Source organism: Stegodyphus dumicola, chromosome X2 (genome assembly GCF_044657685.1).
Source record: "Stegodyphus dumicola isolate Sdum_Otavi_A_Nest chromosome X2, ASM4465768v1".
NCBI classification, from domain to species: domain Eukaryota; kingdom Metazoa; phylum Arthropoda; class Arachnida; order Araneae; family Eresidae; genus Stegodyphus; species Stegodyphus dumicola.
Window position 1 is genome coordinate 27,131,437 of NC_140781.1, and position 14,335 is coordinate 27,145,771.

At 34.2% G+C, this 14,335-nt stretch overlaps 1 long non-coding RNA gene across 1 annotated transcript in view; it reads right to left on the reverse strand.

Moving 5' to 3' along the window:
- The window catches only part of LOC118182950 (uncharacterized), a 394,569-nt gene extending 385,369 nt beyond the window's left edge, over positions 1-9,200 (reverse strand). The window contains exon 1 of the long non-coding RNA XR_015039214.1: positions 8,985-9,200. This is a non-coding gene — a long non-coding RNA (uncharacterized LOC118182950). The remainder of the gene's footprint in view (positions 1-8,984) is intronic.
- Positions 9,201-14,335: the final 5,135 nt, after the last annotated feature.

Genomic DNA, 14,335 nt, shown 5'->3' on the forward strand with positions numbered 1-14,335 from the left:
TTCACCAAACAGTCTTCAACGTCGAGTACATTTTACGATAGCAAAGGTAACAAGACGTTATATGATCAATTTAATGACGAGAATGCTCATTCGCTTTAATCATTTTGGCGCTTATTTTAAATTTCGGATGTTAAATATTTTAGGACTGAAAGTGATTGTCTGTTAGACAATGTAAACAAAGAATACAAGTAATATCTAACTTAGCCTTTTCATGGTCATCAACGAGCTCAGCTCGCATTCTAGTTAAGCACCACACTGGGAGCAAATGAACACAGCTTGCATTACAAATTTAAGACTGACAAGTTATTACGCTTATCTGGGAAGAAGGAATTACTTAATTTCACAACCGACAAAGTAACCCTTTATTTCCGTTTACTCCATTCATATTTTGTACTAAGTGGATAAGATATTAATTTTCTGTCAATTTATCAAGTAGTTTCATCATTAAATGATTATGCTTAAACTTTTGAAGGCTTCTTCAATCCTAAGTCTAATAAATCGGTATGTGATTAAGCATTATGAATTAGGAACATAAAATAGAATTTCTGATATAATAACTCACTAAATAAAACCTTCCTCTTACCAAATTAAATTTGCTATTACCAAGTAAATTCTTTTCCAACTTTTAAACGAATTGCTTCTTTTTCATTTTGCTTATTTTAAAAGCAAAACAATGTAGTTTGGAGGACTCTTTATTCGTTAAAGCAAATGATAAATGGTCTATCTTTAATGTTTGTACTTTCTTCGGTATATTTTCTTTGCATTGTATCGGGCAAAGTGTAGATTGAAAGTGACTGAATCGTACGGAACAATAATAAAAGTTAAAAGTAGTGTTGAAGGTAAGCAAAAATATTGAAGGTTAGGAAAATAAACTTAGAACTGAATGAGGTCGAGAGAACAAAAACACTCTGAAGTATTTTCTTTTCGAGGAAGTTGAAGATAATGAAATACATTCTAAAGCACTGTTATATAATCAGTTCCAAGAAGAAATTCTCTGCTTGTTTGCCTTTGTTAACTAGAGGAAATATTTGTGTTTGTACATTTACTAGCACCAAAGAATTGCTTGGATGAATTAAACGGAATTCAAGTGAAATGTACTAATTTTAAGTATGCTTAGAGCACATATTTACCTGCAAGAAAAGGCAAATATTTATATCTAATGGGAGAAATTAGCTTTTTAAAACTGCTACATAAAATCTGCAGTTTAAATCAAAGTAAAATATACTTTTTCATTATCTTTAGTACCAAAATTTTGGGCAGTTAATGTATAGCTATTTCTAAAAAGAGGAATAATCCGTCATTTTGAAAAAGTGGTAATAATAATTTAAAAGCATTTGCACCATCCGCTAACACAGCATTAAATCTAAAACCTATAAATTATCGATTATTCATATATCTGAAGCTTGGTTACCTGCTTCAACCACTCGCATATTATATAGCTATAGGATCTGGCATGATCAGCTACAAGAAAGCTATATAAAAGCTTCCTGATTACAGTTGCCACGAAACTTCTGGGACGCATAAACAAAGATGAGCAAAACAATGGCGAAATGCTGCATAATCTACCGCAATTTCAGATCAGTACTTATTAAATGAAGCGAGCGCTGGCTATATTCGCAGCCATAGACTGGTAAATATAAAAAAAGTATCTGTGAGGTATTTCACTATCGACACGGAACATCCATCGCACCCATCCCATCATAAAATTGCACAAATCATACATTTATATCACTCTGTCACCGAACACTTCCCGGCGAACGGGCTGGCTGCATATGCGCTTTCATGTTTTCCGCATGGGTAACGTGTATATGAGCCAATTTTCCCGTAGAAAGTTCTCCACGAAGGCATCGCTTCCCTTGGGCAGATAGTCCTCGAATGCTTTACCGTAATCAAAATAAACCAAACCTTTTCTGTCACAGCAACTTTGTAACGTGGTCTCAAGAGGCAGAACACGCTCTGTCTTACAGTCTCTAAGCTTCTTATTAAATGCACGCGAACCTAATTTGCATTCTGGCGAGAAAACGAAAATGCAGAAACGACAGTGCAGACCAAAACAAACAAATTAAAGGAACCTCACAAGCTTTAAAAATGTGAGATTGAGATAAGTAAAACAGATTATTTGTTTAAATAGGTCAAATGTATTAAATCCGTGTTTTACCTCCTATTTGAAACATTTTCATCGTGAAAATTTGCGCATACAGTAGATTCATGTTAACCAAGGACAATCGAAATCATAACGTTTGAGTCCAACGCAGTGATTTTTCTCCGAAGTCGAATTTTAAAACCTAAGCAAAGAAAAAATTCAAGGCAGCAAGAGTAAACGACTAATAATATACAGAACGGAATTATATAACAAAGAAGTCTGACCTAGAATTTTAATAAAAGCTTTTTAACCCTTTGCTGCACGATTTGCCCGATCTGGGCACACCTAAATTTTTTCTTCTGTGCGCACAGAAAAATTGAATGAGAAAGGATTTATAGGTTACTCTTAACCTTCTTTATTTATAGTAAATGGCAGCTCAACTCAAACCAATCCATATATTTTAGCCATGTTTAGTTTTTAAAGACCCTCATTTTTCAAAGAACTCTTCCAGACTTTTTTTTAGGTTATAAAAGGAATTGTTTGAAAAGAAATTTCTATGTTTTCTTGGCTGTATGCTAATATCCTTATTCTATATTAGTATTAATTTTTTACCTTGAAATCTTGCCTAAAATCAAACGGCGAACATTAGGTGTGCCCAGAGTGGGTTCAATGAGAGACTAGGGCAACTGAGAGACGTATCTTTGTTTCTCTGCAGCTCATTGGTAAGCTCATTCACAATAGAAAGGTGGGCACACATCTGGGTTCCATTTCCTGTTTTTCTATTTCTTCTTTTATATAAATATATATTTTTTTTTTTCGAGGGGACGTTTGGTTATCAACTAAAAAATTGTTGGGGTGATTTTCTGAAGGTCAGGAGTAATTTTATCAGTTAGTTGTTTGATTTTTCACTAGAGCAGTTCTCGTTTTCTCTTTCGCTGTCGTTCAAAGAAGTTTCGCTAGCGCTACGTTTAATAGTTTTGAGTGTAGACATTTATTTAATTTTATTTTATAGTTTATAATTTCAAAACTGTAGTTATAATATTAGTTTATTTTTTCGGATTTTTAATTATTTTCCAAATGGTTCGGAGAGGGCTGACCATTTCTGAAGCACTGAAAATGCTACACGAATCGCTTTCAGATAGCGAATCTCGTACGGATCCCAGTTCATGTGCAAAACATGCAATATTAGGTTGTGATTTTTCAAAGGTGGTGTCACTTTTTCTTAAGTGCCACCATGAAAAAAATAGACGAAAATGTAAATATGAAATGTAAATAATGTAAATATCATATACCCAAGTAACGTTTTCTCCATTCATACGCATGTAATCATCATATAACCAAAAAGAGCGTTTTTAGAGGGGTTGTAGAGTAGCAGGTCTCCCCGTGGCACACCCTGAGTAATGCTATATCTGCTACGGTATTCAGAATCTAGCGTTTTTTAATCGTAGGCAAAATCTTTTGCTCTTTTACGCGCTTCCTAGCAATGCTCGGACGCCCACCAGCGGCCGAGCAGTAAAATCGCTGAACACTCGTAGTTCGGTCCGAGGTTCGAATCCTGTGAACAGGCTGGCTGCATGGGCGTTTTCGTGGTTTTCCCCATGTGTAACGTGTATACGAGCCAGTTTCCCTTAGAAAGTCCTCCACGAAGGCATCCCTCCCCTTAGGCAGATAGCCCTAGTGTGCTTTGTCATATTCTCAATACACCTAGCAATGCTTGTTTCAGCACTCTTTTGGAAGCTCTATTCATTCAGTGTGCCCGGTTCCACAGAATTAAAACGATGAGGGCTATCTTCACAAAATTTTACCTGTGTCCTCCTCTAGGCCTGTTTAGGCTGCCTACCTTTTCTTTCTTTTTTTTTTTTTTCTGTCGAAATTCCAACTTTAAAAGATTGCGTGCCGAAAAGGGTTAAATCGTAATTGTATTATCATACCTTTTGTTGATCTCAAAACATTTTCACTTATATCTCATGAAACTACCAAAAGATCTTATGAAGATATTAATTTTTAAATAATTATATAACAGGCTCATAGCCGTGCTTAGGTATTTTGTACCTGGAGCAAAGGGGTAAATACGCACCCCTAACATGCAATCACATTAACTCTCTGTACATTTATGTTGAACACTATAATATTCAACATAGCTCTGCACACTTTGATATTCAACAAAATAAGCTACATGAATAGTAACATAACTCTTATAATATTCGTAATCATAACTTTATGTATTTATAAAATTAATACATGTAAATTTTTAGATTAAAGCATTAAATTCATTACTGCATTAATAGTCATGCTTTCTTTGTGATTTAATTTTTCTTTCTTTTAACGAAGTAAAACGAACTATAAATTTTTTCGAACTCTGCATCATTATGTAAAGAAGTTACTATTATTTTTCATTAACTACATATCTTATGATTTGGATCTTTGCTGTTACTCTTCTTTTCCGTTTTCCTACCGAAATGAAACTGAGAGAGAAAGTGATAGTATTTAAAGGAAGGTTTTAGATTGCTTAGATAGAGCGTGTTCCACCTGCTGAAGACCACGTTACTCGTAGATATGCTACTACAACATTCCTGTCTAGGGAGTTGCTTTAATCTTGCAAATAGTGCTGTCACGCCGGTGTAGGTTAAAGACAACTTGCGTGTTTGATATTTCTTTGGCAAAGTAAAACTTTGTTTGAATTTAAAATTCTACTTATGAGTTTAGGCCATAACTGGTGGTTGGTTTTGTAAACATCAGGAGTGTCTTCTGTTCATTTTATTCGAATTTTTAATAAAAGGCTCTTTTACACACTTCTTTTGTTTCTGTTTGCTTAGCTGGATATAACATAAGTCGCTTAATTCTATTTTGAATCTTGGCTTAGTATATGTTGCTAAAACGAGGAGACTCTACTATTATTTATGTTCCATTGATAAACTAAATACATCTTAATTGTTTTAGGCCAAAAGAATTTGCATTTTTTTATTATTATTAAGGTTTCTGAATCTTTTTCACTCCAACAATAATAACTGCCAGTGTTTAAATATTTTGAACACAATTTCCGAATTTAGATACGATGAAACTAAATTGTGTGAAAGATCTGATTATATCCTACCTTACCAAAGCTATTGAAAAAGCGTAGTTTCTAAAATTAGATATTTCTGATGGAATATCTCGAGCATTTATATCATTTGGATATTTAAATGCTAATTTAGAAGTTGGTAATTTTTAAAATAGCTAAGCATCCATCTCCTTAGGTAGGCAGTCCTCTTTTACGTTACCAAACTCAACCTACCCTAGCCTTTAATATACCTAACACAATGACATTAATTTTTCAGCAATTATAGAAATTGGAAATCGAAAGCATCTCCTTTCGTTTTAGATGTGAAATTAAAATATTCTTTCATTTCTACTAAGAAAACCCTTAAAAAAATTGGTTGGTTTATCAATTGATGCTTTGACTGTCTGATATACCAACTTTTCTTTTTAATTTCTTGTCATATTTGTTGATATATTCAACTTTAAAGCTAAATTTTCATACTTCTCCAGAATATTTTCTCTCCTTTTCCATAAAAGAGAAAATACATTTGTTTATTTCAATATGCCAAATGCACGAGAGATATTTGCTAAAAAAGAAGGATGCTTTCGTGGATGACGTTCCGAGGGAAATAGACTTATATTTACGTGTCATGTTAGGGAAATGAGGAAAACACCCGTTTAAATTCAAACTGTTCAAACATAGGAAACAATGCCATTGAAGCTTTGAAGCTGTTTTTCTTCCTGCTCTTGCCAAAAAGATCTAACTCTTCTACAGGAAATTTAAGTATATTATTGAGACTTAAGTGAAGGTGCCACATTGGAAACTATTTTTTAATTTCTTTAAATGTCTCATAAATTTTAGACAAAAGTAACGACATCGTTAATGCGAAAAACGACATTAACGTATAAGGTATTTCTTCCACCTTCTTAGCATGCCTTCGTGGTGTAGTGGTCAGCACGCTAGACCCTTATTCGAGAGGTCCGTGAGTCCCGGCAAGGTCATTGCTCATTTTTCATCTCTTCTGCTTTCAAAAATACCTAATGTCTCTACAAACGGTATAAGTGTCATGCATGTTTTAGCCCATAGTGTGCGGCTTTATTCCGGTCGAGATCGCGTGTTCCAGTTAAACATGCAGAATAGAAGAAAAAAATGTCGTATATTTCGATTTCAACCTGATATAGTCACATCTTTAATAAATTAAATTCTCGAATATATACTGAACTGTCGAATAATTTTTAAAAACCTGAAAGGTATCAATCTTTTTCAAAGAAGGCGATTAATTTCCCTCAAATTAAAGGTTTTGATTAAGAATACGTATCTTAAACATTTGTCCAGATTAAAAGGTTAGCCTATTTAACCGAGGTGTAATCATCGAAATTGACTTTACATAGAACAAATATTAATACTACTGTACCACAGTATGAAGTTGCATGAAATGCCGAAAGGAAAAAAATTCAGAATTTCTTTAGTTGTTGTTTAAGAAAAGTACAACGCGTTTTATTAAAGCGTATGTTTCTTAACATAGACAGGAGGAATAAAATATACAAGCAAATGAAGTTCACAAACTAGAATATTTTTTATTGCTAAAAGAAGAAGAATTTCGTTACCTTTTTACTTCAATGCATTAAATGAAAAAATAGGAAAGAAAAAAACTACGTTTTCAGAGATTTCGAATTACATTCAAATTGTATCAAAGATACAATTCTGTTTCTAATTTATTGTAAATTCAGAATAAATACGAGGAATATAGAAAAAGATACACCATGCAATTTGCTGATGTAACGTTTTCGATTTTAATAATGTACTATCCAGATTTAAATATAAGTTCTCATTTAACTGTTTTTATTAAAATACACCTAAGCGTATATACCATGCAGGTACGTACATACATTCAGCAAGAAAACTATCTTAAAATATTCTGAAACAAATTTAATATGTTCGGGGGCATACAAACTGTTATAGTAACGGCTTTGATTAACCAAATAATTAAAATATACACGGTATTGCATTCTCAGACAACCTAGAAGATGACTCTTTGTTTCAAAGAATGAGATTATCTGCTCTATTTTAAAAAAAACTTTTGCTATTTAAGTAGACGAAATAGCAATATTCATAGAATGACAGTTGTAATGTCATGTATTGATCGAAACAAAAATGCCTAAGAATAAATTATGAAATATGGCTTTTGAATCCCTTAAGATTATGAGTAAAATTAAAAGTTTTAACTAACGATGACAGTTTTTGGCAAAGTTTTGCAAGAACTTTAACTTACCAGTTGAAGAGTTTTCCAGGAAATTTCAGTAGAAGTTCAAAATAATTAAGTGCCTAACAATGTTAAGCAGCGAAAGATTGATTAATTTCTCCTTTTCCTGAAGGAATCTCGTATTTTTGACGCTAAGTCTTAAAATGCCCTTACTTTGACTGATGAATATTAAATTAAAAAGACAGATAAATAAATCTTTATTCTTAATTGAATTTCCTAATCTCGGCAATGTCCTCGCCGGGATTCGAACCTGGACCTCTCGAATACGCGCCGAGTGTGCTACCGTTACACTACGAAGGCATGACGAAAAGGAGCAAGAACATATCCTATACGCTTGCAAATAATTGAATTTTTAATGAAAAAGAGATATTAAACATTAAAGAAAATGTCATTACATTTTGATCATATGTATACTTTCTAAGCCATAATTATATATACAACACATACAATACATATAATGCACAAATACATATTCTATATAATAATATATACAATACATATACTATATAATTATATATACGATACATACGAGTATACTGTATAATTACATATACAATACATATACTCTATAATTATATATACAATACATATACTATATTATACATATATATAATTACATATATATAATATATCTGTATTATATATATATATATTAAATATATATATATATATATATAATACAGATCAGTTGAATACAGATAAGACAGACAAGAAATCTGTCTTAACTTCGTTTGGAATTTATTATAGTTCTTATGATATCACAATTTTAATAAAAGAGAAATCATGTATAGCACAATATAACTTATAAGCAGAATAATGATTTGAGAGGCTAAACGTGAAGACTTTTTGTACATAAAATTTTAATTAGATTTATTACTTAAGAAACAACAATTTGAGCAAATATTCGTGTGTATTTGCTGAACATGCTTTTAATCAAAATGAAAAATCTAAATACTAAGTTGTTACGATTTCAAAAACGGAGGCTGACAAACATAAAATCAACTATATTTTAGATGTTGCAAGTTTTCTATATCTTTTTTACTTTGATCGTTGAAATCACCATTCTGTGTGACTGGAATTATTTGCTTCGGGAAAAATACTGGATGATGTTTTACCAAAGCTCATCTTTCATGCATTATTTTCCAAGGGTGGTTATTGCTTACCGATACTGTAAACGTTATTTTTTAGACGTTATTCAAAACTTCTTTAGACATACCAAGATCTCTTGAGATGGAGACTTGATACGATATAGTTATGTTTTATTTTTCAAGAAATCTACTCACGTTTCTGGATAATGCTGAGTGAACAGATGTTATCAAACGCGGTTCAGATAAGGTTAAACTTGCAGTATATGTTTGAATACAAGGATGTGTCATAGCATAGGATATGCATTAGTTAAGTTTTATTATATGACTTCTATAATGGTTAAGAATAATATAATAAATAATTCAAGAATTTTACATATGAACAATTATAGTTTTTTCTAAAATACAAGTATTAATAGTAATGGCAATTAATAAATCTGAATAGCTGGCAAGAACTCTGTCTCAACTTTAATTACTTATTTCCGAAGTAAACACATTTGCGAGTTAAATAAATTAAAGAAAATATAAAACTACCTTCCAGGGTTCTCCTACCCATGAAAAGTGCTTGTTAAATCGATTCTTTAACCTTTACGATCCTAGTTCGACGAAAGTAGTAAATAAGTTGAGTCGATAAGATACTCAATGACGGCAAAGCGACGCACACAAAACCTAAAGCACAACTACAGAAAGCTTGATTCTCCTTGGCGCTCTGCCTAAACACTTACCATTATTCATTAAGGTACTAGAAAGAGAATCTTATTCTAAAACGATTTAAAAGTCCTTTTTACGTTGAATGTAAAGAGGTTTTAAGGTTTTATTATAGTGTAATGATGAAATCCTTTTAGTTGTTTTTGCTCTTTAATTCTCTGCTACTTGCAAAATACGAAGAATAAGTAGGTAAATTAAAGATGAAAATGATTCTGTCTGGTAAATACAACTGCCTTATTCACACATACGGCATTTATACACGAGCGTGATAAAATACCTTGTTGCTGTTGAAAGTTTGCTATGAAAAGTGAGTTTTACTGGTAAAATATTAAATGAATAGTAATAAATAATATAAACCTTTATTGAAGTCTTCGAAAGGTATAAAAACATCCAAGCTGTCAAGAACTTAATTCATTATTAGCCTTTTTAGGATTTTGTAGGATATTTTAAGAAACTCGATATTTTAGTAGAACATATCTTATATTTACTATTTAATTTCATAAAGTAATACATATGAAAATTCTAAAATCATCAAAATTATTTTTAAATATGCAGTTACTTTTGAGTTTCATGACAAAAGCATTTATAAAAAGCATTATCACTTTAGCTGTAACCTCTTCCTAGTTGTCAGAAAATATCTTGATATTATTATCCATCATGATGCTTATATACGCAGAGATGAAATGGATTTTCATAAAATATATTCTTACATATTCACTATCTACATACGATCATACATTCTGAAGCAAACACCGCTCACGTGAAAATGCAGACCAGCATCTCTTTAGTACCAAAGATGATTGAGGCATTCCTGAAGCTAGCTAACTGTTAGTTTTGAGTTAGTGGCTTACTCTTAGTTCACTCTAGGAGGCAATCCGAAGTTCTCCTACCGCCAACTTCTCTGAAGGACCCTCGGCTGGCAGTGTATTTTGAGTGCCCCTTTGTGGCACAGATATTATACGTAACAAACATCTGTGTCTTCTCCGGGATTCTAACCGGAGCCCATTAGTGCGGCAGTCAGCATCAGCAACCAACACAGTAGAAAGGTTACTGACTGCACTGGAAGTAAAGACACGTGACTATACACATCATGCACAGCAACTGAACGTAAAAAGCCCGTGTACAGCGCAAAGGAATGGGACAATCTGAGGGGTACAAAAATCGCCATTTATTTTCATTTTGCATTTTGTAATTTACTTTTGAATTCGTATGTCATTATGAATTTAAGAGAATTTGAACCTTGTACCAAATCGGACGACTCGCAGCAGCCCAAATGACTTAGATTTCTTAGCAGAAATTGTATCTCTCGACCAACTAGATGCCTGTCTTTTATTCATGTAAAAGTTGTCAATCCCTTCTTGCAACCTTGTACTCATTACCCGTAGCGGTAATGGAATGTCACGTTCAGAAATGCTATCATCATGCACTTTTAGGATACTGAAAGAGCCGGAACATGTCGTGCAAATCCAGCGTTATAATCTCGGCATAAAAGGGAACTGAGAACCAGAAACGTCATTTATATTCGAACTGATCTGCGTAGTAGTGCTGTTGGCATTAGCAGAGAAAAACGAACTCTTTAATGACCCACCCAGCAAGGTCGCACGCAAGTGAGTGAGATCCAAAGAATTTGAATCAATTATCTCTGGGAAGCAGAATGACCATACTACGGAGAAACGAATCTTTTCTTCCTCCATGGGTCTTGCTGCCGAACAGGCAGGCTGGTGAGTCGGAGAAATAAAATAACGAGATGATAATGTCAGTAGTGATTTCAACTCACCATCCATCAGAGGGCAGAAGCAAGCTTCAGAAAACAACTCGACATACTGATCATAGTGCGTGCTGTCCTGACTCGCTTTTGGAGGGGGCGGTCAATTAAATGTTGCTCGCTCCATGTCCTGGGGCAAGAACGGATGAACTCTATCGTTCTTAATGATCAACGTTTTGCCTACACCTTCAACAGCCTGAGTACCCCAGCCATCTCGAAAATAAAACAACAGTACCATAATGATTTCACCATGGAGGTAGGAAGTTTATTCTTACTTTCATGGATTGAACAAAACAAATACCTACGCCTTTGAAAGTGCAAGTATACAGCACTCTGATTATCCAGTACTAACAAATATAACCAAATTCCACATTTAAGGAATTGCAACGTGTTTAATGTACTGTATATAGTAGTATAACGCAATGCCCTGTATTAAATATTTTAGCAGATTGTAATGTAGTTATAATGATATATCAATCATCTAATGTAATGACCCATTGAAATGCAGTGTCATGCCCCATACGTAACGCGGAATTTTAATGCCACCTACAAATAATCTGCATATCTAGCATCCAGGTATATATCTAAAATTTATAAGAATCCATATTTAGTCACAGCAACCGTAACGTATTTAATGCAACGGATATTTTGTAAAGTTATGTCACGCTCTTAATGTGTTGTTATAATGCACATTAATACAGCGTACCTAATGTAACGCCATATTGTAATGTATTGCCGTGATCCAAATATAAATGAAATGCCACGTACCAGATTTAATGCTATAGGTTATTGTAATGCCATATAGAAATGTAATGTCAAACAAACAATTGAATTGATATTATGTAATGCAACTCCTTATGATTAAAGTAATGCATATTGATGTATTATAATGGTGTATGGTGTATTTAATTATGGCAAAGCACAATAGGGCTATCTGCCTAAGGGGAGGGATGCCTCCGTGGAGGAGTTTCTAAGGGAAACTGGCTCGTATACACGTTACACATTACACATGGGGAAAACCACGAAAACACCCATGCAGCCAACCCGTTCGCGGGATTCGAACCTCGGACCGAACTACCAATGTTCAGCGACTTTACCGCTCGGCCGCTGGTGGGCACCTGTATTATAATGTAACTGAATTGTTAAATAAATCCTAGTATCTAGATGGAAGACAGGGCTGTCCAGAGGTTCGTCAAAATGGGGCAGATTTCGCGCTGAGACATGCAGAAGCTCAATGTTTCATAGTGACTCCCGAGGACACTCGGGACACCTAGAGGTGTATCACTCTGGATAAGCGTTTCTTAAACGGTGAGTGATAAATCAGAGTTTAAGAATGGGATCAGAAAAACAAAATGTTTCAGATACATAAAATTTAAGAAAAATAATCTCAGTCTTTTCATTATTTTTAATTTAATGTATTGCAATTTCTGCGAAGTAAAACTTTAAAATCGTAACATTGGCTAAGTTTTCAATATGTAAACGTAAGTAATTATGTTTACATATTGAAAAATACCTTAAGGGCATCATAATAGCCATGTCATATTGCAATTTCAACAACCACGCTATTTCAGAATCAAAATATGCAGCAAATTCACAATGCATAAAGTTCTGCGCCTTTGGCATGCCGAGAATAAGGTCTTTGATTAAGCGATAACGCTTTTATAGTATAGTTTTCCGTTTTTTCTGTTTCATTTTAACACGTGCATACATTGCAAGAAAAATACAGTATTAGATTTTGCTGGACTAAGGTTGGTATTTGTTTGAATAATTATAATGAGTAAGCACGCAAATTCTATAACATATATCTGCGCTTGTGGAGAACGAAGTCTACTCGATTATTATGTAACAGCTTACCCCTTGACTGCAATGTACCCCATTCGACTACCATCAACGAATGCCAGTGCATCGACTGGGCAACATCATGAATATTCTGGCGTCTTTCAGGCAAAAAACTGTTGCTACAACATAGTCAGCGAGAACCTTTTTTTCATAACGCCATCATGCTATGCTTTCTCGTTCACTTCTATAATCAGGAAGATATGTGACTCTTGTGCTCTAACATTCTGTTTATGCCTCCAAAGGTATGTTACCAAGCTTGTGTTACTGCAATCTGTATTCACGAAGCATAGGTTCAGACAGTTCTTCCTAGTACATAGCAAGCATGACATATTCTAACAAATGAACTTAAGAAAAAGTATTTTCATTGTCATATTGCAACTCTCACACGGACTAATAACATTAATAACTCGAATTTTACTACAAAATCTTACCACTGTTACGTCACCTATTCATAAGCATCTCTTTTAAATAAAGTCTGTTGTGCAAGCAACTTTAATATGTATTATGCACCCTGAGTACCATATTTTTGTCATTGTGTTTTTTTCCCTTGCACAAATTTGTACTATAGTATATGTATACATAGTTTGAGTAAGAACCATTAAGTGCATTTTGTAGCAAATAATGTAGACCATAATAAGTGGAAAATCGCGTATGTACACTACTCTTCAATTATAATTGGTACATCAAGGCGACGCCATGCAGGAAACGTCAAATTTTGATAAAAGGTAATATATGCTGGGATATGCAAATGATTCGCATTCTAGTGCATGCGCAAAAAGCATATATGAGTACTGCCATCTAAATTGCTTATAAATGGAAATATTATTGAGGGGACTTCTTATTTGAAAATCGTATTTCTACGTTGCTTGTTTGTGCAAAAGTCGTCTTATCTCTCGTACAAGATTAATTGCTATCAGAGCGAACCGGAAATCGACCTCTTCACGACCGTGGCCTGAGGTCTGAGGTATCGGGTCTGAGGTTCAGCTTTCCTTGACATTGCTGTTTGTGTTGGTTAGGATTCCATGACTGTCAGGAGAATATGAAATCAAGGGGTCCAGAAAGCCCATACTGAAGGCCATGCAGGATCGTAGCCATTAACGTCTGAGCGGAAAGACACAATGCATTGTAATTGCGGGATTGTAGAATCACGTCGCGTACAGTGAGTAAGGAACGTGGTTCATCGACCGGACGATAAGTGTCCACACGGTTAGTACGACGACGTCTGTAGTACCAAGGACTATTAAAACAGCAACCATTGCTCTGGGTTCTTTTGAAACTGCAGCAGATCGCCTACAATGAATACAGGAGAGACTTCACGCAGTCTTTTCAAACGGATACCGGTTCTGTTTACATCATCGTTACGGACGTATCCGTGCGTAAACGCACCGAGGAGAAGGAATGTTTGTAGCTTGCATTCGTTATCGCTATATCTGCTTAGCACCTGGCGTGATGGTTTGGGGTGCCATTGAGTGAACATCCCGGCCACTTATTCTTTGCATAACCGGTAATATGGACAGCCGCCGTTACATTTCTGATGCGTTAATAGCGACTTTGCTCTGTCTTCGTGGTCTGC